Below are 16,861 nucleotides of genomic sequence, written 5' to 3'. Positions count from 1 at the left end.
AACTCATTAAAGCGTCTGATCATAGCTGGGAGAGGAGCGTTTGTACTGTATCTTGTACTATGGCGAGCTTCATAGAATATTCGTTGTTGTTTCGATGCATGGCGAACCAAAAATCTTACTTTGCCCAAGAGAGACGGTACATCGATTGCGCCTAGTAGCAGACTGGCTAAAATAGTGCTATAATGCATCCTTTCATTTGCATTGCTTTCATTTGTTGATCATGTTATATACATATTATTAATGCATATTGTGTTCTACAAACGTTCTTGGTTTGTCCTGACATTGACATTCAAAAATTGTTGGAGATAAACTAGGAAAACTAAGAAGAAACGAACCTTTTCTTTTGTCAAAGACCTTCTGGCCAACGTGGCCAGGTGTAACGTTATTTCTCAACTGATACAACTTGGGCATCGTCTACGATACCGTAATCGTAGACAGCTGTCAAAATTAAGACAAAAAATATAAAACTATTTCCTTGTGCAGGTGAAAAGAAGACGCTCCAATTGAAAGCCTAGAAGGAAGGAATGGCTTGAAAGGCTTTTTAAGCCGAACAGAAGCGAAAAGAAATGTCCCTTAAGCCAATCAGGTCTTTTGATGATTAGAAGAAAAAGTATACAAAGACACGCGAATCAAACCAGGAAGCAAATACCAGGAGAAAGGATAAGCCGTAAGGAGGATAATTGAAAGAGTATAGAGCATAGCAGAATGAAAGCAAACTGGTTACAATGATTGCAAAACTATAGGATGTTATTTTATGTCCTTACCTATCTTCTTCATTGTCACAGGATTCATTCAATACGTTCTCTGCTGCATGTTTATTCAAGTGGACAAATCTAGTTTCGGGCTAACTGTTGTGCCTTACCGATAAGCACCGGTTTACCGGTAACAAGCAACACAAAAAGGATAAACGACAACAAAACACAAGCATCCTCATGCCGGGCGGAAAACAAGAATGATGAAATTATATAGCGATATCGTAAAATTTGATGCTGATATGGGATGCGTTTTTTTGGAGTTTGTTTGTTTACTTGTGTTTGTGAAACCAAGGTGTCCAAACATTGGGGTGTTGCGGAACGAGATGCAAAAAAAAGGGGGAAACGACGAATTTGGTTATTTTCTACACATGTGAACTGGAGTGTACGGGATGGGTGGTGGAGGGTGTTGGTGCCCGGTTTTCACTGATGCCATACGTTATCGCGTATGGCCGGGGTGTGGAATGTGTAGCGCGGCCCGGTACGCCCTTTTCCGTCGGTACCTTTCGGTGGCTTTATTTGAATTGATGTTGAGGGTGTTGCCGTAATGATGTGTTAAAGATGCTTATATGTGAAGGAGCGTTACTGTTGGGGTTTTTTGAAAGAAAAGTCTTGTAATGTTGAAGTCAAAGTCATGGGAAAAAAGCATTGAAGAACTATTTAATGAGAGTTTGCCTGAGACCAATTAACATAAACAGTATGGAACTTATTTTTTTTAAATATTTGAATGTTTGCTAAACAAATGTCGCATTTTTCCCTTGGTGGATTAGACCGTGTGCGTAACATACACGCATGAAACCGCCTGTTACGATTATGATCGACCACGCAGGATGGATGAATGGCGTACCGCGGGAAAACAAACCGCGCGTACTTTGCGCCCTAAACGTCTTCTGCGGAGGGCGAAAACGATTTCATGCTACTCCCGCAGACAACTTGCGCGTCTCTAGCGCGATAGCCGAGGGGATTGGTGGACGGCAATTGAGCAGCAATAACTTATGGATTGGTGGTAGCTCTATTGTAACCATTCGATTGCCCATATTGGACGCGGTTACTGTTAGACGCGGGGATGGCAGCATTCCGTTCCCTAGACGTCTGAAGTCGTCATCAGGTGTGGTCCCTAAATGGTCGTTCGGAAGAGTTAAGAGAAGATGCAACTCGTTTCACAGACACACACGCACACTCACGTTAAGCCATTTGCATTTACCTTCCACTGCGCGTGGACAAACGACACCTCTCAGATGGGTTGTAAAAATGAATGTTTGGTAGGTTGTTAACACGCTAAGGACGCACGTGAAGGACACTAAGCATGGTGGAGTTAAGCAGCCGTAAAAGTGATGTGCATTTGGGATTCTTGGGAAAAGCGCGGCACGGAGTAATTCTAGGGTTGTGGGACTATTCGCTCTTCCCTGTTTCATTTAGTGGACGCGATTTTAAATTGTCCATTGTTGTTGTTTGTTTGCTACAACGGGAAGGGGGAAGTTTTTACGAGGTCACTTAGTGTAAGCTGATAAACGGTGACGTTGATAGGGCGTCGTTGTTTAAATGGCAAAGGGACAACGTTCTGACCATTGAGCGACACGTTTGTTGTTGTTGGTGTTATGACGATCCATTATGCGAGTCCATTAGCGTGCCATTTTCGGGAAGATATTTGCAGGAATTGCATTTTGTTAGGTTCGGAAATTGGAAGAAAGTGATTCCAGGAATTCCTTTCAAATGGGAAGATGTACATGACTCAAAATCGTTATTCTAAAAGAAAGAATATTTTGATATTATGTGAAAAAAAAACCTGACAGGTGTGTTAAGCGCTTCCGGACGTATGTCAGTGCTCTAGACTCTCCAACATGCAGGCTGTGGTTTTATGGACTGAGCCTGATACGCGATAAGGTAAGGTATCTTGTGTCGCTTTATACCTGTTTGGCATAGTGAAACAGGATGTTCCGCAGGCATCATAAAGAGATCATATTAAGTAAAGGCATGAAAAAATCTCTTACAGACGTTTTGCTTTTTTATGATTTGTTCTTTACATTAAAAAAATGTATTCACCACAAAAAGTCCTCAAAGAAACCGTTATAACACAGAGAAAGATGATCTCAAACCGTCTTCACCGGTATGCGTTTTGAACGAGTAATTATTCTCTTTTTTCCCTTTTTCTCGTGCAACAAAATGGGTTGCTCAAACAAACCGTGTCTCTGTAAAGCTGCTCCGACCGCAGGTACGTAATCCTAGACAGGGTTAATGTGCAACGGGGTGCAACGGGGTTGGGATCTGCGGAGGCTTAATCCTTCTGCTAATTAGCTACACAAACGTTGGGCAAACTGCATCGTCCTGGGTGGTATCGGTAAAGATGAGATAAAGCTTTCTTTTTTTTCACGAAATCATTCGTTTCGGTTCAAGATGCTTAGCGTTGCAAATGGTATTTGTAGTTCCGTGCCAACTAGCATGTAAATTCTTACATTTTTGACCACAAATAGATTTAAAGCGATTGCGAATAAGGCTTTTTTGCATTTAATGATGGTAGGTGTATTCCATTTATGGTACAGTAACTGAATAACTAACTAAACTGATTTGAATATCTGATTAAATAAGTAAAACTTCACAGCATTGCATTTTTTAGCTGAGATTGTGTTTCTCCATTCCGTTTGATGTTTCTATTAATCTTATTACCCTTCTGTTCATACCAATGCCCTTTCGAATTGTGCCTTCCATTTATCAATATGGCTCACAGCATCGTCAGCTTGCTGCGACTAAACAGAAAACCGCCAGTCTATTTAGATGTTTGACGTAAAGACACAAGCAAACAAGCTGTCTCAACAAGCCATACGACAGCGACAAACTAGGACGACTTCAATGTCCCATTCACATACGTTTACCCTTCTTGCGCCTGTTGACAATGTTGACAGTTGTGTGATGTTGGATACGCGATCACTGCATCTCCAACGCTTCCAGATGCACTTCAACCCCTGCGTGACGTCTAATTAACCGCCGCATGTTGGGAATGAAAAATTGTACACCTTACCCTCTACCCCGATTCCGGAGCGCAATTCCTTAAATTCTCGTAACCGGAAAATTAACGGCATCACTCACTTCTGATGTTTGGGTGATGTAAATCTACTTTCACCCATGGAAATCGGTCCAACAAATCACACCGAAGCGTGGGACGCTTCACGATCGTTGTACCCAGGGGCGGCGTAGAACATCTGTTTACGTGAAGCCACGAAGGGTTTCGGCTTCAATTTTTCGACGATCATCTTAGGCGATCCTCGGGTAGGGTAGAAGTAGAAGCACGCGAGTTTGTCGCGTGCCTACCGAAATTGGTTGATGCAACTCTTCTGCACCCTAGCGCCCGAGTGCATTCACGATGCCGATCTTGGGAGTCATGTTTATTGTTGTTCTGACTACCCTTGGAGGTTGATTATGTCCCCGTACTGCCGTGTACACACAACCATCTTAAAAGCCACTTAAGCGGTTACTTTACACAGATATTATGTTACCCCCTTTACGCTTCCCGTCAGAAAGGTTTCGGCTGTAGGGGTTCGGGTTGAGACCCCTTTTTCTTACCACGGTGGTAACTTTTTTTGTTGTTATCCCCCGGAAGGTATCCTTAACCCCGACACGCGCACCGGGTTAACTACACGGTTGATACGCGCTGAGCATGCGTGTGTGTTTTTTATGATCATTCTCACTCGCTCTCCTTTTGGATGCATCTTAAGAAATGTTTCCAGTTTTTTTGTATCCTACTTTCCGTAAAGGGGTCCCTCGTAAAAAGGGGTTGCAAGCAAAAGGTGTGCCAGTGTGAGATGGTTCACTTACGTGTGTAATAGTTTTTTTTTTATTATTTTAAATTATGAGGCGCCATCAGCGGGTTTTTCTCTCCTTTGCTTCTTTAACCTGCAATGTGTGTGCCACGCGCCAAAGCTATCGTCGCGTCGGGACTATGTTTATTAGTGGAGTTTTTTTTTACTATTTTTTTACAACACGTAAGAGTGTTCTCCATACACTTAGCTATTAAGATGCCTGTCTGGGTGCCTTTTAATGTGTTTATTTGGGACGAGCTCTTCAGGAAGGGTTATGGCTGAGCTTAACAGCTCCATTTGACACTTTCTGTGTTTGATTAATTTACGATCATTGCTTTGATCAGTTTATGAGGTTTGTAGCGTTTGTTAATTGTAAGTGCTCGCAATGTGAATGTAAAATGAGTTAATTATTAGCTCTAAATTTCACCTCTTTACTCCTCATTGATGAATCTAATGTATAAATAATTTATCTTTATCATCTGTTTATGTAAGAAATTGAATCTGTTTCACTTATCATATCTTAATTTATGTTTGTTATAAAATTCTCACTACAATAACGTTGGTTGAATTAATAATGTATCTAATTTAAGAGTTTAATCTCTTTATAATTAATCCAACATTCACAGTAAGGTTAAAAATGAAGCAAATATAGTTTTATTCTACACTATTCCGATCAGAAACAATACAAATATCTTCTTGTTGTCCTTCTGAAATATTTCTTGCCACCGCATTTTCCGGTTTCGTGCCTTTACTCCCCTAGCAAATCTTTGCACATGCCCAACTGATGGCAAAGGTTGCAACATCACCATCCCTTATCCCCCGTGGTTGATAGACAATCAATCAACCACAAATCAAACAGACACCTTTTCGTACTATCGGAGGCATCCCTTGATCGGGTCCTCGCGGAACACATGTTGGACGAGTGCAGAGCAAAGGTGCACTGTAAACATCCTTTTTTTTCTCTTCTCCATCGCTTCTTTTGTCGCAGTTTTTTTGCGTTCAATGTTTAAAAAGGAACGGGAATCTGTAGAAATCCGTCTTGGAGAATGCCGTTCAATAAGGGGGAGGAAAAAAAACAGAAACTGTTACCTATAGCGTAACCGGCTAACGCACATGGTGGAATGTGCGTGAGAGGATGGATTGTGTTTGAGGTTCGATTTTGGTACGAGAGAGAGAGATAGAGAGGAAAAAAGAACATCTTAAAACAAACTCATGCGTGTGTGTGTGTTTTTTTCCGATTGAGGGTTTTGGTCGAGGCACGAAACCAGGCGGTGTAATATTAATCCTTCTGTGTTCTGCAATCCGAACTAGCGGGATATACACACGCTACAAGCGGTGAGTTTGGGTAAAGATGATACAAAAAAAGGCTACCACTCCGTTTCAGGATATGAAGGATTAACGAAGTGTAGCGTATGAAGTAGAAAAGGAATAATCCTTTATTTGGTGTGGTTTTGATGGATGAAAACGACTCCTTTTTATTTAGTAAGAGATCGAAGAAAAAAGTTTTATTATCAATCAAGCAAAACAAACCGGAAACGGTTGATCGTATGGCGCGTCCCGTTAGGTACCGAAAGTGCAAGCTTTGCACCTTTCTTCACCTGTGCGTAACGGTTTGCGTACAGTTATTAAATAAAAACCAGTAGCATAAATGATATTGGTAAGAAAAAAAATCCTGGAGGAACATATTTCAGTGTAATATTGTAAATGATATTATTATACGATGTTCTTTCCTTTAATTTAGGCAACTCTTAATAATATTTGCGTAATAATGTTTAAATCATTTTAATAACAACATGCATACCATCATATTATCTCTTCATCAAAAGACATCACAAAAAAAAATTGTAAAAAAATCGTTTCAAACGTTTACAATTGAGAAATAATAATATTCAACGAAACGTTTCACAAAACCTTCATAAAATGAAGCTATTTTAGTGTATTGTTCATAACGGCACACAGCCATGTTGAGAGCAGCGTGGTTTATGAGTCCAAAAAAGAATCCCCACATTCGCAACAGAAATGAAAACATTTAAGCGCTTCCTTTCCCCCTTACCTCGCTCACTTACACGCCTCTAAAGGGCCACAACATCAAAAGGGGTATAAATGATGCCCGAAATGATGATGATGATGATGAACGGCGCCAGATGGGGAATAAAGAAAGGATGGCAATACTCTCTCTTTCTCTTCACGCCCATCCACATTCCAAGCTGTTGCCTTCCCGGGGATGGAACTCCAGCCGGGAATGATTACGTTTACATTTAAACGATTTTATACGAGAGAAAGGGAAAGAGGGGATACGATATGAGGAAACGGCACGAAAAAAAAAAAGAACGGTGCCACGCAAAGAAAAGGGGTTTGCTGCTGATATGTAAAGCTTTTCTTCGTTGGTTGATACTTTGCATACGCGCAGAGGGGGTTTTGGCTTCCTTGTTTTCCACCCCTTGGTGGGAGGGTATATAAGACAACTTGGCTTGAGTGTGCCATTGCCACCCCTCCTGCTGCCCCTTGGGAGGAACGGCGAGATGTATCAAAAGTAAGATTTATGGTTATTAATTTTGCCAGTTAAATACAAAAAAGTATACGTTCGCGAGCACACACACGCGCGCGCGTACGTACAAAGGCACTGTTATTTGCCATTGCGCCTATCTTTGGTCTCCGAACAGGCCACCCAACCAACCGCCCCGAAACAAGAAAAATCTCTTACGCGAGACGGCGAGGGAAGACACACACACACGAGACGAGCAGGGGCAGAATAAAAGAAAAACAGACCCAGGAAGCATTGCAGACTTACTCACACCTCTCTGGAGCTCGCAGCTCCCGGAAGAATTGGCGGGTTGCTGGCAGACGGGAATTGAGACAGCTCGTTCGAAGCCACCAAACGATGACATGCAGCGGTGGCAGCATAAATCGATGTTTATTTAGACAAAATGAAACATGCCCATATTCCGTACGGCGCGTTGTACGAACTCTTTCCGCGACAGGTTGCAGCCGGTGAAGAGATGTGTGTGTGTTGGTGTGTGCGTATTGGGTGTCTGGCAAAGTTTTAGAGTGAAAGAGGATATAGAGTGGGGTGATGATACGGATTGAAGGATTAAGGATCGACCGATATGTATCGGAAAAGGGGAGAATATTTAATCAATCTACAGGGGTTTTGGTATTTTAAAATACTTCTTTAGTTAGCAGTTGGTTGAGCTTGTAAAATAGAACACAGAAACTTGTACAATTGCTGAATATGTTGGGAATGGAACTGTTTTAAATATTGTTATTATTTTATCAACTTTAATTGGACTTATTTCATGCTTTTTCAGCCGAAAAATTTCTTCATTCGACTATTAAAGCATAGAACGAATGCAAAGATCGTTAATTATTATTATATTTTCTCTCTCTACAGAGAATAAAATCATTTATATTATTTTTTGGATAGGTGTGGAAAATAATTTTGCTTTCATGTACAGAAAACATTTACCCACCACTTACTTAATTATTCTGCAGATATCATTACAATAAAGTGACATGTCTCCGTACATTATAACAAGTCTCCTCCGTGATAGACCAGAAAACATACGGTCGTTGCCGCTAAATTTTGGCTCTAACTCACCTATTTTTGTATCTAAGGCACGCCTTTTTGACAGCGTGTAACAACTTTTGCCTCTAACAATTTAATCTCATATCTGAAACTTTGTGTTCCAAGTTTATTGAAATTAAGTTATGCGTTAAATAATTTAATTGATAGAATTTAAAATACCACAACGCCGTTTTAACTCCAATTTTGGAAGATTTAATGGAATGAAAAAAAGTTGGCCCGTATCTTGTAAGGTGTAAACAATGTCTAGATAGTTTATCATGATCATAACCATAGTTTATCAATTATCATGATTCTTACAAAAGTAAAAAATTGTTGGCTTATAGATAAAAATATGTGAGTTAGAGTAAATAATGAATGCAACGCCTTAGAGCCAACATTTGATGGCAACAACTGATTTATTTAAAATATATAAATAGCCAAACTTTAACATAATTCCAATTCAACGGCTAAACAAGTGAATAATGTCAACAAGATTGCATACTTTAGGGCGTTTTTCACCAGTACATGCTATTTAGTACCTGTAGGCATTTAAACTTCAATTATTTGAATACTAAAATGATCAAAACTTGTATAAATGTGTACATTTTATGACAATACATCTCGTCAAGCACTTTTAAAATACTATTTGAAAGTATCTTCTTTTTGCACGCTCGCATAACACCCAAGCGAACAGGGATTTCCTTTCAAGTGCAAAATCATAACGACAGTGCAACGGACACCCGTCCTCTCCCACTGTGGCACTGTGCGTTCGATTGTCTTCTTTCAATTTAATGACGCTGTTGCATGTGAAGGAGTCGTATCAGTGTATTGGCGAGTTGCCGTCGACTGCTCGCGCCATCACTGTGCCTTTTTCTGTGCCTTCTGCAGTATCAGCAGCAGCAGCAACAGACAAGCATGGAAAGGAAAAGGCAGAGATCCAAACAAAGCAAAGCAACGGCAGAGAAAGAAAAAAATTGGCAAAGATTCACACCAATTCTAAGAGAGCAATAAAAAGCAATGAAAACACGAAATTGGTTTCCGAGAGTTGTTTTCGTTCGTGATCAAGACGCGGCAGGATGGAAGAGCTGAAGGCGAACGCTTGTGAATTGTGGGGGGACCGAAAGGGGGGTCTGTCGCCCGACAATAGGAAACGGAAATGGCCAGCACTCTTCCGAAATGCGTTTCAGCTTTCGGTGGACTCTGACGGGCAGCACTCGCTGAAGATGGGTGGGTTGAAAAGTTCTCGTAACGCCGTGCTTTGGAAACCCGCGCCAACGTAGGCTCGGAAGCGCTTAGCGTTTTCTCTAATGAAATTATTTAAAAGGCATCGCGTTCGTGTGTCTCTCGAAACGTCAAATCACTACCCACCTCGGGATCTTGAGAGATAGAGAAAGAGAGAGGGAGAGCGAGAGATTGGGCACTTTTTATGCCGGTCAGGCAAGCAAAGGGAGGGTTTCCCTTTCTCAACGTTCATCTCATCCCCCCAAATCACTTCCTCCTACACACCCCCACCTCCCCTTTGGTTCTTGTGGTGCGAAATGCGAAACGTGCGACACGAACCCGAAGCGCGCTTGCTCTGGCCAGCATTCTTTTGCTCTTTTCCCCGCTTCATGTACACACTCATTTGCATACCCTTTTTACCTCCTTGCTTGCTTGGTTCCCCTTTTATGTTCATCCCTTTTCCATCCCTAGCACACAGCTGCGTTAGTGCGAATGAAAGAGGGACGGAATGGATCCGCGTTCGTGCGCGCCTCTGTGTGTACCCCGGGGTGTGGAGGGGTTTCTTTTAATTTCCAGTCACTTCGCTTTCATTTTCGCGGATGCTGCGCACTCCAAAAACTCGCGGCTATCCTCTTTTTTTTAAGGAAGGATGATAGTCGACAACGACAACAACAAAGCGAAGACTGTAAGGAGTATACTGGCTGCTACAAAGCTACTAGCAAGAAATAAGGGGTTGTTGGGGCATGTTTTTCGCGTAATTCCACGTTGAAAGTATTTTACTGCTTTTCTGTTTTGTTTTTTTTTTTTGTTGATTTTGTACTTTCGTACTGTCCGCTTAGTACGCGCGCACACAAACGAACCGGGTGTGTTTGCTGGGTGGTGTTTTGTCCTTCTTTTCGTTGTGGGCTACGTAAAATTGTTATGTTTTTAACGTTTCGGAATGTGTTTTTTTGGAATGGGTTGAACAACGGTGTATAAGGGTCAGCGGGGTGGGTTGGCCGGTGTGTATGTGTTTGTGGCAAAAGTCCTTGACTAGGACGAAAAGGAAGAACCATGGTGTCGTTTAGCGTGGTGTTTGTTCTAATGGAAAGTGTAGAACATATCAAATTTATTGGAAAAGAATTGTTTATTCATGCTAATTAAATTATAATGATAGAATTACTTTGCACGTACCTTTAGTGTGTCAGTTGTAATGTAGTTTGTATTTTTTCTCTGTTTTAGAAAATTATTGAAATTTTACTAACCTAATTAGTCAATTAATTTGGCCTTGTTTAGTACACACATTTGTTTATGTTGGTTTATTTTGTGTTTTTCTTCAGTATACAAATTTGTGATTGTAATGCATTATTTGATGTCTTTAAATTATTAAATTATTAAATTATCAAATTATTAATTATTAAAAATAAATGTCTTTATTATTAAATTTATTCAATGATTTGAACACTGGGAAAGAAAAAAAAATAATAAAAATTGATCATCTCTATAAAACTCTAAAAGTCTTGTACAATAATTTGGCAGAGTACTTATCACGATGAGTTGTGCTAATAGTATACAGAAAGCTTTACGATCTTAGGGTTATAATTATAAAAATAATAATTTTGGTTTTAACATTATGAGGTTGTCGCACAACGAACAAAAAACTACATCAGCATTTTAGATTCTGCAACAAAGAAAATCTAATTTAACTCTGTATTTAGTACACTGCTTAGATGATCTCTTTACATTTACAAACGTTTATAACAACGGTCTTCTTAATTTGTGCTTTCATTAGATTTAGATTTTTTTTACGACGCTTCTTTTATAATAAATTCAGCAAAAATAAGATACACAGACACCCACACAGATTGGCCCTGCATCCCGCTATTACTTAGCAGCAGAATGTTCGATCAATACACTTAGCGGACGCAACACGCGAAATGTTTCGCGCCCAAGCTCGCCCGTCCGCCCGCGCTCCCGTTGATGGTGCTTAATTTTCCTATCTTTTGCTTACTTCTTCTCGACTTCTTTAATGCTTCTCTTTTTTTTCTTAGCACCACCCTCGCTCTCGGTTTCGGTCCTGTGTGCGCTTACCTCTTCTGCAGTTATTTTTAAGTTCCGTGCTTTTCCTCCCGCTGCTCTTTCCCTATCGCCCCCCCCCTCTCCAAACACTGTAAGATGAGGCTTATGTACTTTGCTTTTAACCGGAGTTAAAAGCCATCCAACTCGTCCTACTCCAAGGCAAGGGGTGGCTCCGTCTGTATGCGTAGCTTCAATTTAGAAGCCGTTTCGCTCTTTCTTGTTAATTTCTGTTCCTTCGCCGTTTCGCTTCTCTCTCATTCCCTCTCTTTGTCTAACTTTTTCGCGCTTTCCGAAGGCCTCCCATCCTATGTTCCCGGTTGTTTTTTTGTGTTTGTGTGGAAGGTTTAAACCGTTCCAGCAGTGTACATAATCGTTTTTTCGTGCGGGAGCTCGTTGCGGGAGCCGCGACTACGCAGCGAAAGTGCAAAAAGGGATACCGGCAGCAGGGACACACACACACACACTTCAGGAGAGCACAAAACACCCGAAACGTTTGGTTACGTTTTGTTATCCTTAATTTATGTTGGGATACATTAAAAATTCTAATAAAAATGAAACGCGATAAGACGAATTAAGCGCGAAAGAGAAAAGGAGAGGCGCCCGACGAACGAGTTCGGCCCCCGGGAGGAGGAAGGCTGGATGGATGAAGCATGCTTAATGGAACGGGAACCATCGCACCCGATCGCACCGTGATGCAAACTCCGGAGGGAGCGAAAAACCTTGGCGGCCGTGGGTGCTACTGCTTCCTGTGCCAGCGCGGAGATATAAAACACGGCAATGGGTTGTGTCGCTGGGAGTTTAACGTCGTCTTCGTCGTCGTCGTCTTCGTTGTCTCCGTTGTCATCTGCGCCATCATCAAACGTCGTTCATCCCTTTCGGTACGCTTCCCGCCTGGGTGGTAGGGTTTTAGCTCACGGCACCCTGACAGCTCCCAATTACTACCACGGGAAGGGCGCCACGACACACGCACACACTTATACAGACGGTGGTGCGCGAGAGACACTTTGTGTGTGCCCCATTCCAGGGTAGCATCCTTTTTTTTCGCTGCCGCCAACCTATTGGGCGGTAATTTTTTGGGAAGTTTTTTAGTGCCACTGCGCCACCACCACCCGCTGCCGCCGGTGTGTGCGCAGCCGAACGCGCCTCACACTTCTTTAATTTAAATTTTTAATGCTTCCACGTGAATGCGTGATTAGATTTCGGTGCCTTCGGCCACGCCGACGCCGAACGTCGTTGCTCTGTTTAAGGAATCTAGTATCTAAGGGGAAGGGCGAAAGCCTGAAGGGAGACGAAAATTGTTGGATCTAAAGGGACAGGAGCCTGCGAGACGGTACTGCAAATGAAGAAGCATATTTACATAGAATGGGTTTGCTAAAGGGGGTTTTAAGAAGTTTTATGTTTTTAAATTCATGTGTCCTAGTAAAAGCTTAAGGTGGAGAAAAAGGAGATTCTATAAAATTAAAACCAATGAATTTGCGGAACTAATAACTATTTCTCTTGATAAATGTGATCAATTGTTATAAAATATTTAACGTTTCAAAATAAATGTCTTTCATATATTGTAATTTGTGTGTTTGCCTTAGAAGAAGTTTTTCAAATACTGAAAATTGTGTTAATATTTTCATGAAATCTTTTGATTGTTTTACCATCAGGTAAGATTAAATAAATTAATTTTTAGATCATGCAATGATAAAATTAACTCAAAACAAGTTCAGATCACTTTACCTAATTTGCCTAAATGTATGCAATTCGATTGACACTAATTTGCGTACTAATTTGCCTAAATGTATGCAATGCGATTAACATCCAGTTAGTTTTAAACACCACTGTACGATTTGTACATAATTTATTATCTGAAGGAGCAAACAAACCTGCAAAACACTTTGATGTGTAATTAGTGATGCTTTTTTTATTGGAATTTTACTAAAAGACCGGTAAAACGGTAAAAAAAATAATATAAGAGCTGAATCAGGAAAAAATAAAATGTCGCGCCTAAATGTTGGCAATTGCAGCAATCACCTTCATATTTTGGCAAAATTTATGCAATTTTGACATTTGTCTTTTTTAAAAGAAATTGTTAACGATTACCCAAAAATGAACCTACGTTCATTAATTTCCTTTTAACAAAAATCATTTATTTCCCATTTTGTTTGCATCCGTGCTCTTTTCTTAAACGCACAAAAATCCATCCATTTCTCTTTTGCAAAGGTGCGTTTGATTAATTTCCACCAGCCTACCACCACCCAGTCAGTTTCGCACCGGTTCCGATAGAATGTATCCCGTTTTCTCGGTGCTGCCGGGGGGATTATCCTACAGTCGGAGCGTAGCGTTTGCGTTCATTTAATGGTAGCTTTACCCGTTTTACCCGTTGTGCTGCGTTGCCAAGGGAATCGATTTCCCTTGGAAACGAAGGCGCACAGAAGCTGGGAAGTCTCGTACTCCCCCATGCATCCCGGGAAAAGAAAAAAAGGGAAAGCGGAAAGTAGGCAAGATCTGTTACTTTGCATCGACAAGGCTCCAGCGCCCCCCCACACACACACACAAGGTGAAGGTTTTAATGAGTATAATTTCTAGTGATTCCCCCGTTCTAGTGAAAGCCTCTCAGCCAGTGCGTGAGAGGCAGAATTGTTCCGAGAAAACGTGTGGGGTATGCACACCGAAAGCACACCGAAGGAGGTGTATAAATGAGCTAAAACGGTTGAACTAACGGATGGAAGGCGCAGAAGGAAGCCACCTAGCGGAGACAGCTGGAAGTGTAGCGCACGGGGCGAAGGAAAAGTCGTGAAAAAGCGAGTTAAGCAAAAGGGGATAAGTAACGAAAAGAAGGAATTTGAATATGCTTCTTTATCACACTGGTTTGCATCCCGCGCGAACCCGAATCTTCAGAGCCACGACCTCGCAGACGGGTGCAGAAAAGAGAAGGAATCGGTTTTGAACGGGACAGAGTGGAGTGGAGAGGTGTAGGAGCAGCAAGCGAGGAAAAACAAGGATCTCCCGCAAACAGTGCGTAATGAGAGGGAAAGGCCGCGGAAGCCGTTGCACACCCTGCATGAAGGAAGACGAAACGTAAACCTATCTTAATTCCGTTCCCGACGTTGCGTTCGCTCCTCCGCGCAAAAGGTGGCGCAAAAGACGAACGACTTAAAACGCTCGGCACGGGTATGCCGGCATCTTTGCTTCTTTTTTTTTGTTTTTGGTTGCGCACGGTTGAAAACACAGCGGGAAAAGCGGCGGTTGAAGAAAATCAAAAGGATACCGTTGGCAACACCGACGAGACGAGGAAGGAGCAACAAAAAATCCCTCCCAAATGAAGAAAAGAAAGATGGTCGTCCGAGATGAGGATGAAAAGGGAAGAGGAAGAAGCAGTGGAGCGGGTGGGGGAGATGCTAGGGAAGTGGGAAAGAGTTTTCATCTCATTTACATCTTTTGGGCAGAAATAGCAAAAGTAGCGCGGCAAGTAATTGCGCTAGTAGTAGTAACACTCTCTGCCTGCTTGCTTTCCCTTTTTTGGGGGTTTTCCATTTTTTTGTTCACTGTTTTTCCGTGGGGCTGCTTCCTCGCTATGTACTTGAATTTATGTGCCGTTGTATGTGTGTGCGCGTGTCTGTATGAAGCATTGTAGCGGCGCTTTTATTACCACGGCGAATGGATCCGCGGGAATTGAGCCATGCCCAGCGAGCGCCATGGCGCCAGGACGAAAGGGGTGTATTTACTTTTCATTAGCCAACACGGAACGATGCTGCTGCTGCTGCTGCGCCTATATCGACACGGCACGGAAGGGCCTAACGCTCGTGAGAGCGCATTTTTATCATTTTAGAAAGCGAAAAGGAAGCAAAGACAAAAAAGGGGAAAAGCGGTTTTTTGTTCATTTAAAATGTGTGTATAAAAGAATGTAAAAATCGAGCACACCAACACATCGAAACAAAGCGCGGCAAAGTTTCGCAGCGCACCCCTACCCGCGTCACGCGACCCGCGGGCATCGCGTAACAGATTGCCCAATTTTAATTCCTTCACTTTGTGTAAAACGCTGGCCGAAAAATTGATAAATCCCGGCCCGCGTCGGGGTTCGTCCTTGTGGTGGTGGTGGTGGTGTGTCCATGGTATGGCGTATTTTTTCCTCCAGTTTGCGTATTTTTTTTTGGACCAGCGGTCGCAGTTGTTGATGGTTGTCGGTTTTTTTTTTTTATTGCTCTGGCGAGCTTTATGTACAACAACCGGTTGCGAACCGGTCTCGGAAGGGTGCACAGGCAACTCGGCAAACACATACTTTGTCCAGCCTCCTTCTGTCGGTGTGCGCACGGCCACAGCAAAGAGACGCGCGGGAAGAACGTCGGGGGGGGGGGGGGGGGATGCGAACACCAGCCTCTCGCCACAGCCCTCCCAGACAAGGATAATCAAAGTCGGGCGAACGGGTGCGCGTCTCTCAAGTGGCAGAGAAGGAAAACACCAAGCGCGAACCGAGCGCGAACGAGGGAGAAAGCGAATGGAGAGCGCGCGCGTGCTACGGCTGGCAGAACGGAACCCCTTAACATTAATCTCATTAACGGCTTCTTTACTGCTCCGCGCGTTTCACTTTCACTTGTACGCGCTACGCGCTCTCGAGTCCGCCTGGATTCATTTCGCTGACGTAGCTGAACGGTTGTGTGTGTGTGGTGGTACCGCAGCGCAAACACTAATGAAGAGGACGAGCGCGTATAAACAAAGAGAAGAGACAGCTGGAGAGTGAGAGAGAGAGAGAGACAGAGAGAAAATCGTTCAAAGCCACATCAAAAACAAGGCTTTCCATTGCTCCCCCCTGCTTGAAAAAACGGATCCCCCATAAAACAAAACAAAAAGGATAATGCAAAAGAAGAACGATGCTTCGCTTCACACCAATACACAGGTAGTTGCTGTGGGTGTGTGTGTGTACGTGAGCAAGTCATTAAAATTAAATGGCTGCCACTCGGGGTGGAATGCGCGCGCCCGCGCAATTTTTTGTTTCCCCAATTCTCGTACCGTTGAACGCGTTTTCCGTTGTTTTTACCCTTCTGGATGCGCCTTGCTTTTTTTTTGCTTTTTTATATAATCGTGGGCTCATTTTTTCTTGATAGCTGCGATAGGGTTTCAAAGGGTCCACTGCTCTGTACTTTCCTCGTTTTGGCAGCATTTACATACACACCTTTTTCCCCTTTCTTTTGTTCCCTCCAGCGGGCTTTGTGCCGTTGTGTAGGTGTGTTGTTTTAAAAGCAATAATAATGAGGGAATTTTTGATTACATCGAGCACGATGACGCTGTACGGTAGCGCAAAACGTGTGTGTGTAACTGTTTTAGTTTTGAAAAACACAAAAAACAGCCTTTCGCGCTCACACTGTGCTCCTTCCTTTCCCGCTCGATTGTGTTGCCTTTTATTGTCCTGTTATATCCCGGCTGAAGGCAGTAACAGGGGCTTCCCGATTTTTTTGTTTGCACTCCTTTCATCCACTCCTTTGTTT

General features: G+C 42.5%; 1 long non-coding RNA gene across 1 annotated transcript in view; it reads left to right on the top strand.

The window, feature by feature from the left end:
- Positions 1-16,861, top strand: part of LOC133393708 (uncharacterized) — a 128,307-nt gene that overhangs the window by 42,630 nt on the left and 68,816 nt on the right. The gene's annotated exons all lie outside the window — the stretch shown is intronic.

This window comes from Anopheles gambiae, chromosome 3 (genome assembly GCF_943734735.2).
Source record: "Anopheles gambiae chromosome 3, idAnoGambNW_F1_1, whole genome shotgun sequence".
NCBI lineage: Eukaryota > Metazoa > Arthropoda > Insecta > Diptera > Culicidae > Anopheles > Anopheles gambiae.
This window is presented reverse-complemented; position numbering and strand designations above follow the sequence as displayed.